The following is a 27989-nucleotide window of genomic DNA, read 5'->3' as shown; positions in this document are numbered from 1 at the left end:
GTAAACATATTTTCTTATTACTAAAAGAAGATAGAGACGACAATAGTAGGTGGTTTTTAGCCACATTGGATGTCCACCTTAAATCTTGGTGTTCATGTGTGTTTCTTATGTGGGATGGTTTATTTTGTTTTTACTACATTTTTTAATAAGTTAATGATGCACTGGTTATAGATCAACACACGATAAATCATCTAAATCACAAGTTCTCTAGGTATACACCGGTTTCATTAATCACAGTAGTGTGTACAACGCTGGTTCACTTCATAAAAGTAGCGAATATAAATCTATTTTGGAAATAAAAAAATATTGATCTGATAATATTGATTCACCCCCCCCTCTTAGTATTATTTCCAACACCTTACCATGGAGACTTGAGACAATGTGATCTCAAAATCCCTCAAGGATAATTTCTCTTTCCTTTTCCACAGACTTTCTCCATTCAGCCAAATCTTTAGCATCCAATGCTAGATGCTTAGGAATGTCTTGATTAGTGAATTCGTTAAGGCAATTTTCTTCCATCACTGCCTCCATTTTGTCCTTCCAGGCTATGTAATTAGAGCTTACATCCAAGGCATACTCAAGTATCAAATCATAGAAAGCCATTTTCCGACTCTGAAGTATGAATTGAAAATTCAAATTTCACCTCCACAGCCAAACTTGAAATCTCCTCTCCTATACTATCTTCAGCTCCGATACCATGTATATTTTACAGTAAATTCAGCATATAATGTAATATACTAAAACACAATATAAGAATCCACTCTACTCTTCAACGAAAGGCAAAAATGATCGATGAAAACATTAAACAAAAAGAGGAAGAATATCAATGGAACATAACAAATATTTATTTGGGGAAAGAAACCACTGAAAACCTCGACTATCTATATTGCATTAATCAAAAGATCTGAGAATAAAATACAATGCTTGTTCCTCTTAAACAATTCCTGCACAAGTATAATCTAACTCTCTACCTCACAAGACAGCTCAAGCCAACACTTAGCCAAATCTACTGCATTTGGAGCCCCTGATTCATTTTGTAATTACTAGAGGAATTATCCTCTATTTAATAAGGAAATCCTTCTTCCATAATTGCACAATCCAGAATTTGTTCTTCAATTGATTGCATGCACCATCTGTGCAACTTGGAAATTTATACAACTAATAGTACATTGTCCCTACACTCTAGTCTCAACCAGGTCTTCCTATGAAATGACATGCATGAGTTATTCTTGGGTGAACCTTCATTTACCTGGTGCGGCACTAAGGATGCACTAGTGCACTAACTCAATAATAGACATGTACTAGTTCCTCCAACAGCTAGAACTAGTTTAACTGACTATAACTGAGTTAGACTAAGTTATCTAATTAAAACTCCAATGAACTCAATTTGGACCCCGAAAACTTAGGGATCACACTTACATGAATCTAGATAGACTTCCAACTCAAATTTCCTAAACTAACTAAGTCAACTTAACTTAGTTAACTATTACAAGTTGCTATGAGAAAATAATTACAAATTAATACTTAATTTAATTTAAGGAAAAATTAAATTATAATTTCTAGATGCTATTTTTAACATTTCTTGTTGCTATTTTCAACAAACCCTAGAAATGAGAGCAACAAAAAAAGAGAGAGGAAGAGAAGAGAGAGAGAGAGAGAAAGAGAGAGAGAGAGAGAAGGAGAGAGAGAATGCTAAGAGAGAGGAAGAGGACAAGTGCACTCTAGATGTCAAGACTCAAGAGGCATCAAATTAACTAATTAAAGTAGTTTTAAAATAATAAAAATCTAAGATGAAGTATATGAGAAATTATATAATCAAATCATATGATAGAATATAAATTAACTGTTCCTAATTTCATTATCCAAGTAGGTTTTAGCCCTTGAGAGAGAGAGAGAGAGAGAGAGAGAGAGAGAGAGAAGGCTAAGAGAGAGGAATAGGACAAGTGCACTCTAGATGTCAAGACTCAAGAGGCATCAAATTAACTAACTAAAGTAGTTTTTAAATAATAAAAATCTAAGATGAAGTATATGAGAAATTATATAATCAAATCATATGGTACAATAAAATTAATTGTTCCTAATTTCATTATCCAAGTAGGTTTCAGCCCTTGTCCCTTACACCTACCTATAGATTTCCATGATCAATGGGCTTGTTCTAGTTTATCATCTCTCAATCAGGGTAAGGATATCCATGCAGAAATCATCAAAAGTGGAGTTAATCCAAATTTTTTTGCAAGTTCTCCTTTTATAGATATGTACACTAAATATAAGAAATTAGAGGATGCATGCCAAGTCTTTGATGAGATACCCGAAAAAAGGGTGGCATAATAAAATATGATTACCTTGGTTTATTGTCAGAGAAGGGAATTTGAAGAGGCAATGCAGGTCTTTTCGATGTATTAACCACAACCAAATCCTATTACCATCACTTTCATTCCACCTACCTATGGTAACTTAATATTTTTGAAAGCAAAGGAGGCAACTAGTTACACCTTAGAACAAAAGTAGAACATCTTTGAGAAATCCTCAATTATGTCAAAAAGGAGACTTGTTTCTATCAAGAGAACAATTATTTAGGGTTAAGGAGGGTCTTTTGACTCCTAAAATTCATGTATTATTGTGTTATATTTTATCATATAGGAACACTAAAGCGATGCATTGTATTATCTTTATGAAGAGAGTAATAGCAATTCTTACCATCTTAATATTGATCAAGTAAATTGAATATGCTTCCTATATCAATAATGACTATTTGGATGGTGGGATTGCTCTATTGGATGTAATTGGTCCAAAAACAAAGTAAGATACTCTTGATTTGTTTTGTATATAGAAGGTGAATGTTTTGGTCCCCACTAATGTCATGGAAGAGGTTATTGATGTTCATGATTATAGATCTATAATTCATTCTGATTGACTAACCTTAGTTCATAGCTATATTCAATCTCATGGATAAGCTCGCCATTATGAGTCAGATTATGTTGTGCTCATTGAGAGGTGAAATGAGAAACAACTTAACCTGTTTTATAATGTTATTAGGCCCTGATAATTCAATGAGAAAATTATCTTTGAATAGAAGCCACATTCCCGTGCTCGGAAAGGCTAATGTTGCAAAATAAAAAACTCTAGATCAGGTGTCAAGAAGTGGTACCTCAGTTAATTTTGAATCCATTATCAATTATATCTACAAATATTATTCAGAGTTTCCTGGACACAAGTACTATTTTCCATAACTAGAATTGTTGTTCACGTAAGTTGAAGGGGAACTCTAACAAAAGACTATGTGAAGAGTTTGAAAAAAATAGGAGGTCACACTTGCTTGGATGGTAAGTGTCTCTTACACATTCCATAAATGAACATTTTCTCTAATAGTGTGATTCATCCTAGCCCTATTACTATAGAGTGTAGTCCCATAGTGGAGAACTTGCATATCTCAATTCAATTCAACAAAGGTGAGCAACATTTCAATAGATGGGAAGCCCAAAAGGAAGCAAAGTTTTTTCCTCATTCCATCCCCATACATTTTACCCATCTTTAATATGAAAATATGGCATTTTTAGGAACTTTATAGGAAATAACCCCTCATGAATACTAGTGAATTCCTCTCTCTGATCATAATGATATCAGTTCAAATCCTCTCAAATTTCATTCCCTGAAGTAGAAAATTGAACCCTCCTTAGTTTATTCCTTAGTAATATATAATAAAGTAAAACATCCTATAACCTAAGCAAAGCATGGTGATGCTATCCTCATAGTGTGAGTATAACAGAGTTTGGAGCAATGAGTGATGGGGTTACTCTCAACATATATTCTTTTTAGAATTCCATTTTCCATGTCAACAACCTTGCCAACAAAGGTGGGGCTTAGCTCTATCTTCCTGCAGGAACATCATTGACTGGTGGCTTTAATATCACTAGCCATATTACATATACTTGGATAGAGAATCTTTCATTCTGAGATCCTAGGTAATAATAATTTATTCCCTCAACAATTCTCATTTCGCTCTTCTACATTCAATAAAAAATGGATGATAATAATAATATTCAGCCAAATCCTATATGCATTAAGGTTGTTAATGGGTTAATAATGGTGTAGCATCCTTGTAATAATAATAACAATCTATATCGCTAAATTTTGGAGCAGTAACACCTCACTTATCTATGAAACAACTAATGACATTGATTGAACTAATCCATTAAATATATGATTCAATAAACAACTACTATCCATCGGAACATAGTCCAATCAAATAAATAATTACTGGAGCTATGAATGCAAAGCATATTCAAATATAAGATGTTAATTCTAAGGTTATCACCTCAATGTTTGGAATAAGAAAAGATTTTTAAAATTAATTTCAATTCAACCCCAATCCACCCAATTATTCTCTTAAAAAAACACAATAATAGTGATAAATAATTGTTGTCTTCCTTCACAATCAAATTTGCAGGTTCAGATGCCACAATTTTGTCCCACTTATTAACAACAAGTCTCATTTAACTCCTAAACATAATAATATTTCCATTAAGAATATTAATATTTGCATTAAACATGATAATTATGGTTTCTTGCTTCATGATATCAATTGTAAGCCCATTCAACAAGAAAATATAGTATGCCTAAATAAATCAATACATCAAATGTTGAAGTGGGGTTCCAATAATTTGTCACAATAACTAGTATGCATTTGTAATTTTTTTAGACCATATATTTTAAAGACTATGTACTAATTTCGATTAGAAAATAAAATTCAAAAATACGAGGAACTTCTGCAATGCCCTCATGTCCTTTTAGTTATATTTCTAAATAATTGTCTCCAGTAAGAAAAAAAGGATAATATACTCAGACATTGAGAACCATCAACCCTAAGAATTAACAAGGCAATAAAAATGAAAAAAAAATAAAAAATGTTGAAGTGATCTCGCATTAAGTAATCCTTTCATTTACAAATTCATATAGGATTTCCTCAGTCATAATAGACTCCAAGGCAACCACCGAGAATTTAGAAGGTAAATGATTAAGCACCTTCATAAATTCCACCACAATACAAATTTACAAACACTAAGTGGTGAAGGCGAGTGCCATCATAGGGTTTTTCAAATGATATTTTTCAACAACTATTGGGATACATTATAATAGTTTATAAGAGTGAGAAAATTCCTCAATTGCTTATAGTTTTTTTAGAGTAGATGGATATATAGGATTTGTGTATATGTTTCTTTCCATCACTTCATACACATAACCTATATATTCCTAGTAAACCCTATTGACATATTACATTTCACATTACTTAAAATCCCATTACCTACCTTTAATCATCCATGGAAATTGTACAAGCTCTATTATCTAAAATAGTACCTTTTTGGGGTTGTTAAAAAGAGTATCTAGACATATGATTAGGTTAAAAGATATTGAGATATTCTTATTGTAATTTATTCATAGAATTAATAGTAGATGCCTTATCGACATAACCAATAGGTTCTTATACATATTCATATTAATTATTTAGATGAGAAAAATAAGAGTTCAACACAATGTTTCTGATATCCAAGAACTTCTTGACAACCATCGGTTTAAACTTTATCTTCAACTTGTGAATCTTCTACTATTTCTGATGATTATTTGTTGTCATCCTTAGATGAATTCTAGATGGTGGAACTGAAAGTAATTTATCCTTTTGTTAGATACAACAACCTTTCCTTCTTAATGTTGACATCCTTTTGAGGGAGTTGTTGTTACCATCAGTGTTCTTGTAAAAGTATCTAGATTTTTGGTAAATTGACATATGTTCCCAACCTTCATACTTTGTCATTGAGAAAAGAGGGAAACCTCCCTTTGTAGGTACACTTATCTTTCTTGATGTTTAAAATTGGCATCACTGTAGCATATTCTATGTACTTCACTTCCCTATACAGTTTTGCAACCACTCAAATGATACTACTTCCAAAGAAATGTTATAAAATCCAAAGTTCTCTACCCTTGATTCAAGAATTTCCAAAAGTCATTCAAATTCAAGATCATGGATTCATAGATTGTATTATTGTTTGGGAACATGTAATTGATCCCATGGTTTCAATTAGAAACATCCACTTGTTATATGAGAATGCATTATAATGAAAGAAAAGAATCAATCATTTTGCCCCAAGCCTCTTCCACTTATATCTAAATTGATTAAGATACATTCTATCAATGTGAATTTTTATTTATACCATATATGCCCACAAATGAATTACATTCTACTCTAGATGTTATGATTGTTTATTAGATGGATAAAGATGGTTCTTTTTATTTCATATTTTAAATGGGTAGTTTTGCATTTATTTTTTCAATTTTACAATTTTTTAGTGCCAAAAAATATTGAGGACTTCAATCTACTTCTAATTCATCCTTCCCAATATTACTCTAGAGTCTAAACTCAAAAACTCAATATAAAGGTTTTTGCAATTGGTTCGTCATAAAAGGAAACAATAACTTAACCTTAAACTCCTACATGTATAACCTAACTTGAAAAATTCTACTATAGTGAAATTTGGAACAAGCCACTCCATTAGGTATGCATTGGTAAAATGATTCATTAGCTAGTTACTCTAACACTTGGACAACTAAAGAACTGCCTAGAAAATACAAAATAAATGGCACTGATGAAAAAATTGAGAAAACTTATAACCAAACATTTGAATTAGAAATATGACAAAATGCACTATTTAATATCTTACAATGTGTTCCATACATATGCCCTCTCCATTAAGGAGAAAATTAAAACGTATTTCCCTAACTAAAAAGTTAGGTGTTTGAGATATGCAACTAACTAAGCTACAATCATGGTTTAAAATTTTGCACTTTTTAATGCAATAGAAATTACACCCCAAAAATGTTCATATAAATGCAATGTTGTCAAGTTATGGATAAATATCAATATACATGTTTGTATTTTGTACTCTGTAGTAAACATTTTTTAAGCATGGAATTCAATATTTAATTATACAATGAGCTCAAAGTATTAATTCGTATAGGAAAAGGATAATATCAATATACATGTTTATATTTTTCATTTTGTATGAAACATTTTTTAAGCATGGAATTCAGTATTTACACCGTAAGGCGTTCCCTCTGAAAAAGACATCCCTAAATTCCACCTTGCACCATTCTCCATCGTGAGATCTGTTGTTAGACGATTAAAGCATTCTTAGCCATCAGATGATTTCATAACTGTTTCTCTGACTTGATGGATGATCTGCCCTCACGAACTGTCTCGCAGTTAATTAACGGGCATGGTATATACTTGCTATGAAACTACCTTAACTATTTCTACCTTATGCTCGAGTTCTGCAAGTAGGGGTTTTGACTGGTTTCCAAACGTTTTCCAATGATTTGTGTCCTGCTGAGGTAAAATGGGTTGCAGGGTTTGATTTCTTCCTCTACATTTATTGGATTATGTGTTTTCTAACAGTTTCCCTTTTTATTGCCAGGGTTCTTCCGGCAAACAAGTATTGTCGCCGAACTTCTAGGTACTGGGTAATCTATACAAACCCTACCCTGAGTATCGAATAACGTAGGTGATTAAATGTTATGAGAGTCTTATTTGATTTACCCTTTTTTTTTTCTTCTATTGGTTACATGTGCGAAGTCTTGTTCTCATTTCTAGTCCAATTCTTGCTCCACAGTGCCCCCTGCCCATCTAACTTTGTAACATTTCCTTCCAGGTTTTTATTTTGACTCCTCTCAGTTAATGGGAAAGACAATGCTCTCCAGATGTGCCCACTGAATGTATGGACGACCATGAGAGTTGTAGAGCCACCAGATCCCAGAAGTCGATGGCCGAATGAGGCATTCCACTGTCTCTGGGTGCGAAAAGCAGTTACCAAACCGTTCCCTTCAACCTTGGCCGTCAGATTTAGGTCAGAAGATCGCACGGTGATCAGAAGGCCATCTGTCTCAGAGGAGAAGCTTCTAGATGCATGCATGAAGATGTACGAAGGGATATTAAATATAGAGCAGGTCATAATCGGCACGGCCCAACATTAATAGAAGCAAACTTTAACATTTCCTTATGTCGTGATAACCTTGGAACGCAACTGTTATTTAAAATGTGTAATTTCCTCCATCCCCCAACGAAATCTTGGTATTAACTATTTCACCATGGTTTGCTCTAGGAGAAAATGTTAACTAATAAAAAATGACTAAAAGTACAGTCTACATAGTGATTAAACTGCATTGGAGAAATTATATAGTACATGAGTTTGCAACCAACATGTTTATGTATTAATAGACACCAATAGACAAACAAAGATTACCATTATGCCATCCTTGGATTATGTATAAATGAATAGATAAAACTTAATACAATTAATGGTTGCAATTAATGGCTTCTAAATTAAATTTAAATTGTAATAAATTATAATGCACATTGTTATTTATTATTTTTTCTTTTCAATTTTTTTTTTTGAATATTTAAAAGAATTTTATATTAGATTGTTGGATTTCATAGTACACATTGTTTCTCATTCTCTAAGAAATTTGGTTTGCTCTTAATATGGATTTGGTTTTCAAATTATATATTTTTGTTTCTTTAGTCAATTCTTTTAACTTCAATAGTAATAAAATAATTAGATTATTTTATCATATATTATATTTCTTTTAACTTTAAGAGTAATAAAATAATTAGATTATTTTTATACCCACTATAGAAGGAATTTTGTATAATTGAATAACTAAGTTCAACAATCATAAGATTATATTGAAAAATTAAAAACATATAAATTTAATTTTCACAACATAATATTAAAAATGCATTTAATTTTATTTTTAAATCTCATATAAATTATGTTATTAAATTCCAAAAAAAACAAAAACATATAAATTTACTTTTGGTCAAACTATTGTAAGATTATTCTGGTGGCTCTGACCTAGCCGACGCTCTCCTCCTGCGCCTGAGGCCGCTGGCCACCTCGGCCCTCTAACTGCCGCAGAGGGTCTGATTTCTTACCTGCTGACTGCAGAGAGCTCATCCCGCGCCCTTGTGGCTGCTGCGCCCCTGCGCTCAGTCCTGAGGCGCCCCTCAGAGACCATGGATACTACCGGGGGCTCGCCCTCTCCTCCTTCGGAGGTATTGGCGTTCCGCGCATTGGTTGAAGCATGCCCGAAGAGAGCCCCAACGGTGGCCCAACAAAAGTTTATCAAGAGGTTGGATACGATCCCCTCAGTGGCCCTCTCTGAAGAAGAGACGTGTAAAGCAGCATTGAATCTGGCAGAGAGAGGCCTCATCGGCCAGTTCACGGGCCTCTGGCCTTCTCCAAAGTCAGTAGAAGATTGGACACAAAGAAACTGGAGCCCCTTGATCAAAGAGGGTGTGAAAAGCTACTTTGTTGGGAAAGGATACTTTGTCTTTGTGTTTGAAAACCCGGAAGACAGAAGCTTAATCTTCAGAAATGGCCCATACTTTATGGGACCGCAGGGACTGTATCTGAATAAATGGTCCCCAGACTTCGATCCTTCCCAGGATGTCCCCTCCGTAGTTCCGGTATGGGTGAGACTCCCCCATCTGCCTCTCCACTGCTGGAATCAAAAATCCCTTGAAAATATCGGCAACGCGCTGGGTAAATATATCGACAAAGCTGCAAGAAAAGATCAGTATTCATGTGCTCGAATATGTGTTGAAGTCGATCTGGAGGAGGGGTTACCGGAAGCAATCAAACTTACAGTTGCAGGTTGGGTGCATGTCCAGGAACTGGACTACGAACAGCTTCCGTTCAAATGCAGACATTGCCACGAGCATGGACACTTCGCGAAGCATTGCAAGAAGAAGGCAGAAGAGCAACCAGACAAACAAAAAGAGGAACAATGGACTCGAGTCCAGAAAACAACACACCCAAGAAAAGGTCCTAGCAAAGGAAAGATGACAGGGATGCCAAGCAGTTCCAAGCCCAACCAAGAAGATGAAGCAAACGAACAAGGGACAGCAAGCACACAGATCAACCCAACAGATCCGGAGCAAGAAAACCTGGTGCATGTAGAAAGCACCCCTCCATGCAAAGAAGGTGAGAAAGAAAAGCAGATCAAAGTCACACAGGGCAGCCCATCCAACCCCTCATATGCAGAAGTTACAAGGAAAAAAACAATAGAAAGCTCAGGATCTTCGGAGGATGAAGTCTATGAGCACCCTACTAAAAGAGCTGGAAGGAAATCCCGTAAAGAAATGAGAGAAGAAGAGGCTGAAAGACTTAAAACCCAAGGGAGCCAAGCCACAATAGAAATGTCCATTGGGCGAAACACCAGGCCGAGACCTTCCAAGGGAGGTCCCACCCCTCCACTAAGTAAATAATGAATCTCGTCTCTTGGAATTGCAGAGGACTGGGGAACCCTGCAAAATAGGAAGCAGTCAAGGATCTTCTTAAAGCTGAACCCTCAGACATCCTCATGCTCCAATAGACCAAGATTGAAGGGCATTCCCTTCTAGATATCAGCAGGCTAAAGTGGAATAAAAATACAGGCAAGGCAGTCAGTGCAAGGGGCACTTCCGGAGGACTGGCTACTCTTTGGTCAGATAGCACATTCCAGCTCAATAATTTTCAAGAAACTCAGCATTGGATATACACCGAATTGACGCACAAAGTTAGTAAGTTGACTGTCACTCTCTTCAATCTGTATGTTCTGGTAAATTATGCAGAAAAAAAAGAGAATTCTGGTACTCTTTATCATCTTATCTAGAGCATCATTCCCCAAATAATATTATCATAGCAGGAGATTTAAATATAGTCCTGAAGCCAAAAGAGAAGAGGGGAGGTTCCAGCACCAGAGACTCCATGCTGGCCTCTGTGGAGGAGCTCGTTCAGAATTGGGACCTCTTAGACTTCTCTCCAGTCCATGGGCTGTATACATGGTCAAATAATCGTGCTGGGCCAGATCATATCTCTGCCCGGCTGGATAGATTCCTTGTCCAAAGCGCCCTTTTGTTGAACAAAAAGATCGCCACTACAAAAATCCTGCCCAAATTGACTTCTGATCATAAGACAATACAACTCCTATTGGAAGATGAAGAAGATCTGGGGCCCATTTCCTTTCGATTCAACCCTCTATGGATCAAGAAAGTGGGCTTTATTGAGACAGTGAAAGCTGCATGGGTCAAACCCATCACAGGCTCCCCTAGCTACATCTGGGAACAAAAGTTGAAGGCTACAAAATATGCGTTGAAGGAGTGGATAAAAAATCCAGACCCCAATCCAACCAATCAAAGAAAAGAGGCAGTTCAGAGGCTGCACTCTATGCAAACGGAAATGGAGAATAAAGATATTACAGCAGAACTTATGGATGAGGAAGTTAAAGCACAACGATCCACCTACAAATCCTTCTGAGCTGAAGAAGAATACTGGAGATTAAAGTCCAAAAGTTTATGGTTAAAGGCAAGGGACCAGAACACTTCTTACTTCCACAGACAATACAAAGCTAGATTGTCCCGGAACCATATAGCGGAAATCAAAACCTTGGAGGGCCAAGTCTGCAAAGGCTTCGACCAGGTGAAAGGCGCCGCTGAAGCCCACTTCAGGAATCTATACAACAATGGAATCCAAGGCAATGAAGAGGAAGTCTCTGACTTTCTCTCCAATATTCCCCTCCTTGTTAACTCAGATGAAAACACAACCCTTTGTAGACCCATTACAGATGAGGAAGTTATCAAAGTAATCTGGTCAATGGAAGCCGATAAGGCCCCTGGGCCTGACGGATTCACAATCCATTTTTATCAATCCTGTTGGGAAGTTATCAAAACTGATCTCCTCAAAATGATTAGAGGTTTTATGAGAAAAGCCAAGATAGGAGGAGGCATCAACTCCACCTATCTAGCCTTAATTCCCAAGGAAACCAATCCAGACACCTTTGCAAGATTCAGGCCTATCTCGCTGTGTAATGCTTCTTACAAAATCATAGCCAAACTCCTAGCAAATCGACTCAAGCCCCTGCTCAAAAAGTTGATTTCCAGCACTCAAGGCGGATTCGTGGAAGGCAGATACATTATGGACAATGTCATTCAAGTTCAGGAGACCATCCATTCAAGCAAACAACGAGGGGAGAAAGGTATGTTGATCAAACTCGACATGGCGAATGCATTCGATAGAGTAAATCGCTTGTTCCTATGCAAAGTTCTGCTTTCTTTTGGTTTCTCTCATCATTTTGTCCAGCTCATAAAAGCATGTATAGAATCCCCGTGGATTGCCCCCCTCATCAACGGCCGTCCAACCAACTTCTTCCAAGCTCAGAGAGGTATCAGGCAGGGATGCCCTCTCTCTCCCTTCCTGTATATCCTCATGGCCGACTCTCTCAGTAGAAAACTAGTAGCTGAAAAAACCGTTGGCTCCCTCCCGGGGCTCAAACCTTCTAATGTAGCAACTCCCCTGAATCATGCCCTCTTCGCGGATGATTCTCTGCTCCTTGGAGGCGTTTCCACCAGAATAGCGAAAGCTTTCGACATTGTGCTGAGAAGTTATTGCAGGGTGAGTGGTGCTCTTATCAATGAGAGCAAAAGAAAAATCTACAGTTGGAACACTGAACAACAAGAGATCACCAATATATCGAAGATCCTTGGGTTCAAAGGTCATGCCAAATGGGACAGTTTCAGATATCTTGGTCTTCCCATTTCCTCAGGGGTGAACAAGAGGTCTCTATGGACTCACATCATTAGCAAAATCAAATCCAAAATTGCTGCCTGGGGAGGATACTGGTTAACAAAAGGCGGCAAAACCATTCTAATTAAATCTCAGCTATCAGCTCTGCCCATTTATCAGGCAGCGTTTCTTCTAGCCCCCAGACATGTCACGGATCAGATTGCTACCCTTCTCAGGAATTTCCTATGGCAAGGTGGGAAAGGCAACGATAAAAAGATGCACTTAGTTAATTGGGACACGGTTAAGAGGCCGATTGATGAGGGCGGACTTCAAATTCGGGACCCCTCCCTTGTTAACAAAGCGCTGGGCAGCAAACTATTGTGGAAAATAATCAACGATCCCTCCCATCCAGTCAGCATAATTTTACACTCAAAATATACAGATAACGATGCGCTCAGCAAAATGCAACTGCAGACTATAGCGTCCTGTTCGCAGGTATGGAGGCTCTGTTGTAAGAGCAGCGAGTTCTTTAAAAAACACATGTACAAAATTCCCGGAAATGGTAAGTGCACTCACTTGTGGAAAGACTGAATTATGGGAAAAGAACCGCTGGCGGAAAGAGAAGATATCGCAGAGCTCAGAAATTGGCTTGAACGAGCAGGAGTAAATAGAGTTTATGATCTGGCAAGCTGGGACAACCGTGGAGACTGGATAAGATGGGATTTCCATGGAGTCCCCGAACGCCTAAGAGACCAATCGATTCAGCTTGAGGACCTGCTCGAAGATGCCACTCCTGTCAACAGATTCAAGAAAGACAGATGGGGATGGGGACAGTCTGGAGTATACACATCAGTAGAGGGATATAGGACTCTTCAGGGATCTAGGAACATCAACCATACTCCCGCCTTTTGGAAGCAGGTCTGGGAGCCGTTAGCTCTCCCAAAAGTTAATTTTTTTTCTGGACCTTGGTACACAACAAGTTATTGACAGGGGACAATTTGGCAAAAAGGAAGTTTGAAGGGCCTCATAGATGTGCACTCTGCAGATGTAATCTACAAACTTCCCAGCACCTATTTCTGGACTGCATTTTTGCAAGGGAGGTATGGGGGCTTCTTCTCCATGATTTCCAGACCTCTATCCCTCAGCAAATCTCTGTCTCGGATCTATTTGCGACATGGAGTGCCAGCTACCCCATAAGCATCCCTCCCAAGTCCTTTTGGCGCAAAGTTTGGATAGCGCTGCCCAAATTTGTATGCTGGCAACTGTGGTTAACTCGAAATCAACAGATTTTCAATGATACGCAGCACTCCCCGACCCAAGTTGCTGCAAAAGCTAAGGCCCTTCTCTTGGAAGCGGCTCAGCAGCAATATTTCAAAGAAGACCCCTTGCTCAGGCCGGAAGAAAAGAGGTGGCTTTCCCTGGAGCCACATCCCTGAAAGTACCGAATCACACCCCTGAAAGCAAACCCGGATTGGAGAAAAAGAGAGACAGATGACATCTTTCAAAGCTGGTGGAGGGCCCAAAATCTAACTACCATTTTCTTTGGTGGAGCGTCCAAAGGGAACCCCGGAGCCGCAGGCACTGGTGCGATCATCTACTTCACGGAAGGGTCCTCCATTGTTTCTTTTTCCTGAGATCTTGGTGAGAAAACAAACAATCAAGCAGAGATTCTAGGGCTGCTTAAGGCTTGCCACATTGCCAGAGAGAAAGGAGCCAAAGATATTCAAGTCTTTGGAGACTCAGAAATTTTAATTAAAAAACTAATCAAGGAGGAATATTTCAACAATGCTGGACTCAACAAAATCATGGACATACTGAAGAGGGTCCTGCTGAGCTTTGATTCGTACAAATTTTATCACATTCTCAGAAATTCCAACAAGGAAGCAGATCGCATGGCGAACTTAGGTAGCACTCTCATGAAAGGGATCTTAAATGTAAATGGGGAAAGTCTGTTCCATAATTTGTGAAACTGCCACATTTCAAAGGCAGCAAAAGAAGGATTACAGCCATGTATGCAGGGCTGCCTCGGCAAAGACCCTCTCTGTTTTTAACATATAAATAAAATTCACAACCGTTTTAGTTAAAAATAAAAAAAAACTATTGCAGCAAAAATTCGTTTTAACAACGTAATATTAAAAATGCATTTAATTTTGTTTTTAAATTTCATATAAATTATGTTATTAAATTCCACAAAAAAACAAAAACATATAAAATTACTTTGGGTCAAACCATTGTAGCAAAACTGCAAAGCTCCACTTTATTTCTACAATCTAAAATGTATTTACGTATTTTTACTTTTAAACCTCTACAATCTAAAATGTATTGTAATAAATCATAATGCACATTGTTATTTATTATTTTTTCTTTTCAATTTTTTATTGTTTTTTTTTAATATTTAAAAGAATTTTATATTAAATTGTTGGAATTCATAGTACACATTGTTTCTCATTCTAGCTAAGAGATTTCATTTGCTCTTAATATGGATTTGGTTTTTAAATTATATATTTTAGTTTATTTAGTCAATTCTTTTTGGTTTGCTCTTAATATAGATTTGGTTTTTAAATTATATATTTTTGTTTATTTAGTCAATTCTTTTAACTTTAATAGTAATAAAATAATTAGATTATTTTATCATATATTATATTTCTTCTAACTATTATTAATTACTTATGCCACTATTCTCTCATTTTAACACACAGTTGCTCTCCTCACTAGATCTCATAATACATGATAACACATAAACAATTAAAAATACATGAACACCATATTTTATCCTAGAATCCCTTACCAGAAAATTGAATAATATATCTACTATTTCTCATGGCTTAAAAGAAGATAGAAATAAATACATTTTATAATACATGATAACACATAAACAATTAAAAATACATGAACACCATATTTTATCCTAGAATCCCTTACCAGAAAATTGAATAATATATCTACTATTTCTCATGGCTTAAAATAAGATATAAATAAATACGTTTATAATACATGATAATGCATAAACAATTAAAAATACAGGAACACCATATTTTATCCTATAATCCCTTACTAGAAAATTGAATAATATATCTACTATTTCTCATGGCTTAAAATAAGATAGAAATAAATATGTTTTATAATACATGATAACACATAAACAATTAAAAATACATGAGCACCATATTTTATCCTAGAATCCCTTACTAGAAAATTGAATAATATATATACTATTTCTCGTGGCTTAAAAGAAGATAGAAATAAATACATTTTATAATACATGATAACACATAAACAATTAAAAATACATGAACACCATATTTTATCCTAGAATCCCTTACTAGAAAATAGAATAATATATCTACTATTCCTCATGGCTTAAAAGAAGATAGAAATAAATATGTTTTACAACACATGATAACACATAAACAATTAAAAATACATGAACACCATATTTTATCCTAGAATCCCTTACCAGAAAATTGAATAATATATCTACTATTTCTCATGGCTTAAAAGAAGATAGAAATAAATACATTTTATAATACATGATAACACATAAACAATTAAAAATACATGAACACCATATTCTATCCTAGAATCACTTACCAGAAAATTGAATAATATATCTACTATTTCTCATGGCTTAAAATAAGATAGAAATAAATACATTTTATAATACATGATAACACATAAATAATTAAAAATACATGAACACCATATTTTATCCTAGAATCCCTTACCAGAAAATTGAATAATATATCTACTATTTCTCATGGCTTAAAAGGAGATAGAAATAAATGCATTTTGTAATACATGATAACACATAAACAATTAAAAATACTTGAACACCATATTTTATCCTAGAATCCCTTACGAGAAAATTGAATAATATATCTACTATTTCTCATGGCTTAAAAGAAGATAGAAATAAATAGATTTTATAATACATGATAACACAAACAATTAAAAATACATGAACACCATATTTTATCCTAGAATCCCTTAGTAGAAAACTGAATAATATATCTACTATATCTCATGTCTTAAAAGAAGCCAAACGAGCCAAAGTAAGCCCTCCACTCAACACTCAATTCAGGAATATGCAATAGAGAAGATTTTAACAACTTCATCACATATAAAGAGAATCATAAAGCTTTTAACAACTTCATCACATATAATTAACGAGCTCTAAGACCATGGACCACAAAAGTCATGTGCCCACATTTATGATTTCCTTTTAGCTTTATTATTACTTAGTATACAAGTAAATGATGTAATCACGAGTCAAAAATATACTAAATTACTACATAATGGATTCACTCATCCTTTTTAATACTAATAAAAATCTTCGCTATATCCCTGAAAACTTTGTAAAAATATTCTTTTAGTAAAAAGTCAGAAAACTTCATATGGATGATCCAATCAAATACTTTGTTTTCAATATTTATCTAGTTTCTAAAATTTCTTATAACATACTACAACCTTACGGCGTTTCCTTTGCAACATGTGGTGCAATTGCTAGTTAATAATACAACAAGATCAATGTGTTAATTTGTATAGGAAAAGGATAATTTGACTTCATGGCACTCATAAATGAAGTGGAATGATTGACGATTGTCAAAATTTTACATGAAATGCAAATTTTGTTTGCAATGATCACTACTTATAGTCAGAAGTTCACACAAGAAAACTTTCTTCCACATATTCAAACCCCTTAAGACACGTAGCATCAGCGAAAAGGAAGCAAATACCAAAAAAAGGGACACGAAGAAAAACAGAAACTTAGGGTAAAAATAAAGAAACAAAAAAAAGGTACCATGGTGAGAAAAAACATCATGGAAGAAAAGGGAATACAAAGAACATATAAGTGAAGCAATGGAAAGAAAAATAAGATAAATACTTGTAGTGTTAATGTAGAAGTTCACACAAGCAACCTTACTTCGACATATTCGAACCCCTTAAGACATAGAGAATCTCCAAATAGGAAACAAATACCAAATAAAAGGTACACAAAGAAAAAGATAAAAAATAAAAATAACAAAATAAAAAATAAAAAAGAAAAATACCATGGGGAGAAAAAAACAACATGAAAGAAAAGGGGAATACATATAACATATAAGTGAAACAATGGAAAGAAAAGAATAATACTGGTAGTGATAAATCATATTTTGGAACAATAAAAAGGAAAGGGTAAAACAAAGCTAATCCACAAAGAAGAACAAGGAACGAAATGAGAAGAAGATATAAGCTAAACCAATTCTGCTAAGAAAACATAAGAAATGGGGAAATCAAAAACATGTCCATTTATCAATGGTAGCAATCATCAATGCACAAAAATAAGTTCAAACTTTTGGACTCGCGCAATTCAAAAAATGCACCATGTGTAGTTTTGTCACCTTAAATCAAGCATGCTAGAAAATATGGAAACATAGGTTTCAACCATCTTGACTTGCTCCAATTTACAAGAGCTCCAATCCTTAATGTTTCAAAACTCAAAAGGAGTAACGATAGGCACATTATGCAAAGAGTGTTGCTAAAGTGAACTCAAATAGTCTCGATTACTCTGCATTTCTCTTAAAAATCTATTTAGAGATTGAATCTTCTAAAACTAAGTAATATTTGTTTCTCAAACAAAAGTAGAGCCAATTCATCTTCCATCAAGACATCATTCGATACTATGAGGCTAATTTGTACATTTTTTTGTATGAAGTAAAGATTAAAAAAGTCCTATATATCTATTAGAATGAATTCCTATGACTCTATTATCAAAAAAGATAACTCTTAAGATACAAAGCATTTCTAGTTTCACATTTTATGTGTCAAGTTCTTCAAATCAAATTTTGTAGCTTATCAGAAACCATTTCCACTAGAAGTCCATTTGAATACAAGATCCACCAATCCCATTATGCCACTTGCCTTTGTAATAACACCCTAAGAGAAAGAAAAATAAAAAACATCAACTTCATGTTTTTTTGGAAAGGATAAAGAAAACATGTTATTATTAGGATGATATTAAAATAAAGCAGTATTTAGTCAAACATCCTAGTTTTTCCAATCAATAATGACAATTATAATTTACATTGCACTTTCAATGCATACAATGGGTAGGTGGCACCATCAACATGCACAATGAAGGAAAGGTGCTTGATAAAGGGGAAAATAAGGCTTCATGTTTTCATTTTTAGTTTTTAGATTAAGAAATAAATAAAGAGAATTAGTTAACACCTTGTGCTTTTCTCCTATAGACAGATTTTACGGTCCCCCTATGAATCCTTAACAACCCATCTATTACAAAACCTGCCAAGGGCTATGAAAATGCTAATGCCCCCTTCCATAACAACTTCTTTGGAAGCATCTACATTGACTGATAAATTTTGTTTCCTGTACCCTATGCAAGATTAGAATAAGAATCCTACTATGACAATAATGTTTCTTACAATTATGGTTTTAAAGGCGGCCCAGCACATGACAATAATGAGAAATACTGACGGTGGGGGGATGTAGAGTATAGTGAACCAAAATTCATTTAAAGGGACTTGTAAGGTTGTTGGATATATGGATGCTTTATTCTCAACCAAAAAAAAAGTTGCAAACTCAAGAAGCATCCCAATACAATTGAGAAAATTTAGAAACTCCAAAATCTCTTGAAAACTCATCTAGGATAAAATGATTCCTCTAGTAGCAGAAAAAATAATTCTTAAAATGGGTGTCAAGAAATACCTTATTCAATTTCAGTGGTTCACCAAGTTCATCCACCCTATACAATAGCATTTATTGAACCAAGAGCAAGATGTCCACACTCTCACTATCTATGTTTTCATTCAAAACACCTACATGGTCTATTGGTTCTCCTTAAGTTATAATGTATTAGTATTGATGTTTGAGGGATGGTGGGTTTGTGATAAAAGTACATTGTAATAAGCCTAGTTGAAGTGAAATTGAAGGTCAAGATACTGCATACTTTGGAAATGCAGAATGAAATGATTACACTTTGAACCTTCGTCAAACAAAAAGTGTTTTTTATGCTCTTACATGCCTAATGTGTGCCTACATAGTATGAACTTGTCCACACCAATTTTTTCTTTATAAAATTGTTTCGTGTTTGTCGAGGTTTTTGGATTGAGAATAACCACCCAATATAGTGCATGAATATGTGAATCTTTTTGTTGTACACCTCCTTTTGTTGCCTACCCCAATCTTAGAGGAAGGAATCAACTTAATTTCATTAAATTATGATGCTTCTACACTTTCTTTAATTGATCTATCTATGCCTATGTATCTAGTCCTTGATCCATCCACCATCAACAAAGGAGGAAACAAGGGGTAGTGGTAGTCCCATGTTTGGACCTGTGGAGAAAATCCAAATAGATTTCATCACCTTGTACCTTTTCTTGTAATCCATACTGAAAATATTGTAAATAATATGTTTTTATTCACCCATCAGATTATAGCATGACTAAAAACAGTGGCCTATTAGCTTATCATATACACAGTTTTAGCTTATCAAATACATAGATTGATTCATTCAGATAATTATCCAGGAAAGAGAAACTCCTATCATACTAGAGGTAGATGTTTAGATATGAACATTATCACTAAGGTAATTCATAGTAGGGCAAGGTTACTAAACATCCCTTTTAGAAGAAGTTAATCTCCAAAACCTAGACTTCAGTAGAAAATTTGACATCCAAAGTTTTGGATTAGTTTGCCACTAGAAACCTTCTATTGCAACATGATAGAAAAGTCCTTTGAGGAGAAGCTCTAAGGCATACAAGTATCCATAGTACCACATATTCAAGGGTCTCATACAAAAGTGGAGTTAAAATAAACTACCCCTGATGAACATATCCCAACCAAGGCCTGCTTGATAAACAAATACAATGCTCATATCCTCTTCCACTCCCCCTTTGCAAGACAAGTGTGGGAGTGTTAGGAATTTTTCTTGGGGAAAATTACTCTTCAATTCTATGGTGAATGTGACTCCTGTTATTTATAATGTCAAAAGGGCCATTAGAAATCCTCAAACATGATTTCCCTTTAGAAAATGGCCCTTGCTTATGTCTTCATGTTCTTGTCTAAAAGCAATCACTAGAAATTTTGAAGGAAAACCGTACATCGTTAAACAAGTTTGGATCCAGATAAAATTAGATTTATTTTAATAAAATAAAGCATCCCTAGATAAAATATGCAAGGAACCAAAGGAGAAATATATTTTGAAGTATTTAAACCCCCCTACTAGTCAACCTCCCTTCTAAAAGAAGTCACCTTTCCTTAGGACCCCCCCCCCCCCCCCCCCCCCCCCCGTCATAGAGGCAAAGGCAAAATCTGATGGGGCTCCAGAAACAATCCCAGGGTATCAGAGGTTGGCTATGCATTGAATGATGATAATGATATTCTCTTACAAGCCAAGTTGGTTTCTTAGCATAATGCTCCCATAACTCATCCGAGACAAATGGTATGATTTAAGGTATTTTATTCCCTCTTTAGGGAGGTTATAAGAAAGTTACCTTGTAAGGAGACAAAAAATAATTGACCTTTGTAACAAGAAGTCAAGGGGCTTTAGGTGGGAACTGGACTACTTGATTTGGAAGGATATTCAATTAGGAAACCAACTACGCTCCCATTTTTTTCATATTCGTAGAGGGTCTAATCAACTGGAAGATTGGTTCGAAAATAAAGCCATTTTCCAAAAAATGTTGTTATGTCTCAGTCTAAAATTTTAATGAGATATTGTTGTCAAAAGAATTAGATTGGAGAGGATCTATTTCAAGAGAAGCAACTTGTCAATCAGAATCTACTACACCTATGGGAGGATTTTGACAACCCTCATTGATCCAGGTGGATATTGGTGGCCACCGACCAATTCCACTTGGACCCCCACCACTAATTCTTTCAGTTTTTCAATTTCCTTAATTGTAGCATAGTTTACTATTTTTAGAAGTTATTCGGGTCCTAAGCTTCGGGAGCCTTTTTGAGGCCCAAAACAACGTATTTTTTGGCAATCTACCACCAATGACTTTTGATAAGTCATTTTTCTTTCGTTGTAGTCCTTGGAGATATTTTTTGAATGGGGTATCATGTGGATCAAACAGAGATAATATGACGAAGTCACGATCCGGGGAAGTTGGCTGCCCAACTAACCCCAATGGGGCCCATAAACTCTTGGTGTTACATCTCCTCGGGTTAGGGTTTTGGTTGTTTAGGGTTTGCTCTTATTGTTCAATAATAAAAAAGCACTTGAGCCTCATTGTAACGCAGTTCAAAGGCATGTAACCACCACGTCTCTTCTCATATATAAGCTACCATCGTTGAGCTAGTCTCATTTCCATACTGTTTGTAAGCATATTTCATTATTTGATATTAATCAAAGGAAGTGTTATTTCTATTGGATCTCTGTACTTATGGTTATATCTATAATTTTTTGCATTCCTGTTTACATTTAGATCAGTGGTTTCAGAGGGGTCTGCTCTTTCTCTGTTTTTATTTTCATGTCCCCAATGAGGTCGAGATATAAGGAGTTAGGGCTCAAACTGGTCGAACCTTTGCAAGACCAGCCTCGTAAATCCCAACAGCATCCCATGGAGGAAGAAAATAAAGACGATGGAGCAGGAGATCCTATCAAAATAGTGCTCGAGGAGGCCCTCGACAAACAAAGGAACACAATGATGGATAACTTTGCCCAAATCCTTCAATGGTTGCCCACCGGTGGTACATCCACATCCAAGAGCCACTCTGGAGGCTCTAAACCATCTAATGTACAAGTAAACTTTCACATTCCCATATTTGAGGGCCAAATGGATGCAGATGCCATAGATAAATGGTTGAATCTGTTAGAAGGATATTTTTCTATTCATGATTTTTCCAGCCGAGAAAATATTACTTTTTCTCTTCTCAAAGATGCCCCCCGCATCAAGTACTGGTGGGAAACCTATTGTGAGCAGAAGGATGAAAGTACAAACTCACAGTTTTTAGTCGCTCCCACTTGGAAAATCATTTTGAGACGCCATCAAGGAGCAGTACTATCCTGTCGGGAGCTATGAGGAAAAATACATAAAGTGGACCATGCTGCGATATGGAAGGAGCCAAAATGTGTCAGAGTTTACCAATGTTTTTCATACCCTACACACGAAGTTGGGTATCAAGGATTCTCAGAAACATTTGGTACTCAAGTACCGTGGCTTCCTACATAGATACATCCAGGACGAGATGGAGTTCCTGGACATCGCCTCGCTCAGCATAGCATACCGATACATCGTCAAGATCGAGCAGAAGTTTAAACAGATGAAGCGAGACTTTGGATCTGTGAATCCGAACCAAGGGAAAGGTGCCCCCATATTGTAGAACAAAGGACAAAGCCAAGGCAGGACGACCCAAGACAACCTACCAAGGCCACAAGCAAAGGACAACACTGCAAAGCTGAAGAAGGACACGGGAAAGTGGTGTGAATTCCATAAGAGATCCACCCACAACACAAACAAATGTTGGGCCAAGAAATCACTAGTGGCCGAGATGAAGGCTTCAAAATCAGATGCATGTTTCTACTCTAAGTCAGAACCTGACAAGGGGAATGACAAGGGGAAGCAGATTATTGATGCAGAGCACAATGTCACTATCACCACCACAAAGATCCAAGAGGAGGAACCCGAAGATCCAGAGGAAGAGGAGCGTCTCTTCCACTCCTAGATGTGGGTGAAGGGTTCCCCACTACAGTTCATTGTCGACAGTGGGAGCTAAAAGAACCTTATTGTAGCAAAGGTCGTCAAGTGACTAGGCTTACTGACCATAACACACCCACAATCATACACCATCGGGTGGCTTTAGCAAGGACGGGATCTACGCGTGAGCCAAAAATGTCGCCTTCCATACAACATCAAGCCCTTCACAAATGAGGTATTATGTGACGTTGCTCCCCATGATGTTTGTGATGTATTATTAGTCCAACCATAGTTGTGGAAGCGACATGTTGTGTATGAGTCAAGCCCTTGCGCTGTTATTGTTACATTAGGAAATAAGTTGTACATGATACTGGAGGTAGCCCTCCCTACCACCATCTCCCTGGTTATTACAAAGGAATGTAGTAAGCCAATTTCAAAAACAAGAAAATTTGTTTTCATGATGATACACCCTCAAGGAAAGAAAATACAGTGGCCATGACCTCCACACAAGGCCCATCCACACTACAATAATGGAAGGATAAGGTCATGGAGGAGTACGAGGACATCTTCACCTCCCCCGCAAGGGTGCCCCTACACTGTCAAGTTAAGCACTCCATCAATCTGACCTAGGTGCATCATTGCCCAATGGACCAATCTATCGACACTCTGTTCTAAAGAACGATGAAATCAATAGGAAAATCCAGGAGCTGATGTAGAAAGGTCACATTCGGCCATGATCATCACCATGTGGGAGCTTGATCGTGTTGGTACAAAAGAAGGATGAGACTTGGAGGCTCTGTATTGACTATCGGGTGCTGAACAAGATCACTGTCCGGAATAGGTACTTGATCCCATGGATTGATGACCTTTTGGAGAAACTAAAGGGAGAAAAATATTTCAACAAGATCGACTTGAAGTCTGGATATCACTAGATACCAATTGAACCCTCTGATGTGTGGAAGAATGCCTTCAAGGCCAAGGAGGGCCTTTTCGAATGGTTGGTTATTCCTTTCGGGTTAATGGATGCTCCTAAAACCTTCATGAGGCTCATGGATGACATCTTAAGTCCATTCACCAACTCATTTGTAGTGGTATACTTGGATGACATCCTAATCTTCAGCCAGAATTGGGAAGAGAATCTCCACCACATTCAACAGGTTCTCCAAACACTCCAGCAACACAAGTTGTTTGCCAATTTGGAGAAATGTACTTTTGGCATGACCCAAGTTATATATCTGGGATACATTATTGATTAACGGGGGGTGCAGGTGGATCCAGCAAAGATCCAAGTCATTTAGGATTGGCTAGCCCCAACCACTGTAACAGAGCTCCACATCTTTCTGGGTCTTGCCAATTTCTACTGCAGGTTTGTGTTGGGGTTCTCTCATATCAATTGGCCCTTGAGTCAAGTAACCAAAGGAGGAGTGAAAGCAAAATTATTTTGGTTTGATTCTCAATAGAAGGCATTCGTATAGTTGAAACATTGCCTCTGCTATGCACTAGTGCTCACATTACCAAACTTGCAACAACCATTTGATATTGAGACAAATGCCTCTAACTATGCCATTGGGGTGGTCCTTACTCAATAGGGGCATCGAGAGGCATATCACAGTGAGACACTTTCAAACACAGTCCAGAATTATCCCACTTATGAAAAAGATATGTATTCCATTATGTAGGTCTGCCGACAATGGAAGCATTACATTTTGGGGAAGGAAACGGTCATCCACAAAAACCACCGACCCATGCGATTCATACAGACACAAGGGAAGTTACAAAATAATCTCCATCAAAAGTGGTCGACATACCTGCAACAGTTCCATTTGAATATCAAGTACAAGAAGGGCGACACAAATAATGTTGCAGACTACCTCAACCAACCACCAATCATGGCATTAACTATTGTGCTCAACTCTTGTTGGCATGAGACTTTTGATTGGCCACTTCTTTACAAAAGTGACCCAGAATCTAGTCACACATACCATATGCTCTTGGGGGGTTAGCAAGTTCTAGGTTTTCAGCTCCAGGATGCTCTGTTATGCCATATGGGACACATTTGTGTTCCTTCAAGTGAGCATGTGAAGGTGATTAGGGAAGCACACTACAATCAGGCCGCTGGGCATTTCGGGTTCGAGAAAAGAATGGCAGTACAACATAAGTATTTATATTGGCCAAATCTTCGATAGGATGTAGGGAAGTACATAAAATCCTACACTACCTGCACCATCTCCAAACCGACCATCAAGAAGCAAGGTCTCTATACTTTGTTTCCTACCCCTATTCGACCTTGGGAATTCATCTCCCTGGATTACATGTCAAGCCTTCCTTCTACTAAGCATGGAAATGACTGTGTTAATGTGGTCGTCGACTGATCCTTGAAGATGGCCACTATGGTAGCCTGCAAGAAGAGTTTCACAACAGAAGCCACTGCTAAACTCTTCTTTGAAAAAATGTGGGTACACTTTAGGATCCCACAGTCTATCATCTCAGATCGGGACATCAAGTTCCTCAGTACATTTTAGTCTAGTCTCTGGTCAATGATGGACACCAAGCTCACTAAGTCCACAACTTTCCATCCCCAAACTAATTGCCAGATAGATGTCATCAATATGATGATAGTACACATTCTGCGCATGTACAACTCAAAGCATCCACACACATGGGATGAGAGCCTTCCCTATGTCCAGCATGGCTACAATTGTGCTTTCCATAGCTCGATTGGCCACAACCTTTTTTAGGTGGGCTTGGGATTCCAACCACTATGCCCCATTGATGTGGCCATACCAGTTGTAGCGACTTAGGGAGATTCAGCTCATGTCCAGTCTGAAGTCGATAAGGAAACTAGCTTCACTGAGCATATTCAACACATCCACTAAAACGTACATGACATATTGGATAAAACCAATGACAAGTACAAGTAGCGGCATGATCAGCATCAGGCACCACACAAGTTCTAGGTGGACGACAAACTTTGGCTACATTTACAGAAGGAGCGCCTCACTAGGCCCCACCACAAGATTTGTCGCTTCGATATGGGCCATACACCATCACCAAGGCTGTGGGAGATAATGCTTTTTAGCTCATCATTCCTCCATTCCTTGGCATGCACCAAGTGTTTAATGTGGATCACATTTGGCCATAATTTCCACCATTACTAGACACATTTGACATTGCAGAAAAACTCACACCAACAGAGTTAAATCCATATTGCATGGAACAAGATGCAACTAATCGGATCAGGGACACACAGATCAAGAACACTCGCCAGCAGAAGATCCAACTGTATCTAGTTGTCAAAGTAGGCCAACTCCTTCACCAGGGACCAAGTTCATTTGAAGTTGCCTCATCTCATGGAGGAACTCAACGCAATGGGGACCATTGATTCCTGATGGGGGAGGAATTATCCAGGTGGATATTGGTGGCCAATTGCCAATTCCACTTGAAACCCCACCATTATTTCTTTCAATTTTTCAGTTTCCTTAATTGTAGCACAGTTCACTATTTTTAGCATTTTTTCGGGTCCTAAACTTCCGGATCCCATTTTGAGGCCCAAAATGACATTTTTTTGGAAATCTATTGCGAACAACTTTTGGTAAGTCACTTTTTTTCATCATAGTCCTCGGAGTGATCTTTCCAACGAGGTATCATGCACGTCAAATAGAGATAATATGACCAAGTCATGACCCCGGGAAGTTGGCTGCCCAACTAACCCCAATGGTGCCCATAAACTCTTGGTGTTACATGTCCTCGAGTTATGGTTTTGGTTGTTTAGGGTTTGATCTTATTGTTCAATAATAAAAAGGCCCTTGAACCTCATTGTAATGCAGTTCAGAGGCATGTAGCCACCACATCTCTTCTCAGAGATAAGCTACCATCGATGAGCTAGTCTCACTTCCATACTGTTTGTAAGGATATTTCATTATTTGATATTAATCAAATGAAGTGTTATTTCTGTTGAATCTCTGTACTCATGGTTATATATGTAATTTGTTGCATTCCTTTTTAAATTTGGATCCCTAATTTCCCTCCAATGCCATCAATATGGGTTTTAGGATCTCTCTCAAGGTATTGCAGGACTATGCTCATATTCAAGTCTCCTCCAACCCCACTATCAATCATTTCTCCAAGATACAAATCATGGGAATAGATAATTTTGTCCATGAATATCAGGATCCAGATATTGCCTGAATACATAAAACTTGAGAAGAGGGTGCACTCTGTATCAAGAACAAAAGTATTCCAACCCTTCTCATCTTCTTTCAATTCCTACCAATCTTGCTCTTGATTCTTCTCTCTCCTATCAAATATGGGTGATTCAGGCGGATTTTCCTCTAGCTTTCAGCCTATTCCAATCTCAGGGAGGGTGGAAGGAAATATTCAGGATATTACAAAATAAATCCATATCAAAAGAGGAATAACTAATCATTCTAGGCAGATTATCTTGCAGAAGCAGAGTGAGACAAGAAAAAGGCTCTCAATTGTCATTCACGTAATGGTAGATCTTGTAACTCTGATGTTGGAGGAGAAGCTAGATCCAAAGACTTGAGGCAACCCTTTGGCTCATGACAACTACAAGCTTATGACCTAAATTTTTTTTATGACTCAACTTATTTCCTAAAGGATGGTAATATTAGAAAATATTCCAGCTATGGTTTTAATGCCATCTACTTCTCTGAGTATAAGGAAGGCTATGTATGGCATCCTCTACCCAAGTATTTTGATTACATATATCAATAAGTAATGGCACTAGATGGCA

At 36.8% G+C, this 27989-nt stretch overlaps 1 pseudogene; it reads right to left on the bottom strand.

Moving 5' to 3' along the window:
* Positions 1-18428: 18428 nt before the first annotated feature.
* Positions 18429-27989, bottom strand: part of LOC149182009 (spliceosome-associated protein 130 A pseudogene) — a 49093-nt pseudogene continuing 39532 nt past the window's right edge.

The sequence above is a fragment of the Pinus tabuliformis genome, chromosome 3_2, assembly GCF_031772625.1.
Source record: "Pinus tabuliformis cultivar Carrire ecotype Pingquan chromosome 3_2, CPIR1, whole genome shotgun sequence".
In the NCBI taxonomy this organism is placed as follows: Eukaryota; Viridiplantae; Streptophyta; class Pinopsida; order Pinales; family Pinaceae; genus Pinus; species Pinus tabuliformis.
This window is presented reverse-complemented; position numbering and strand designations above follow the sequence as displayed.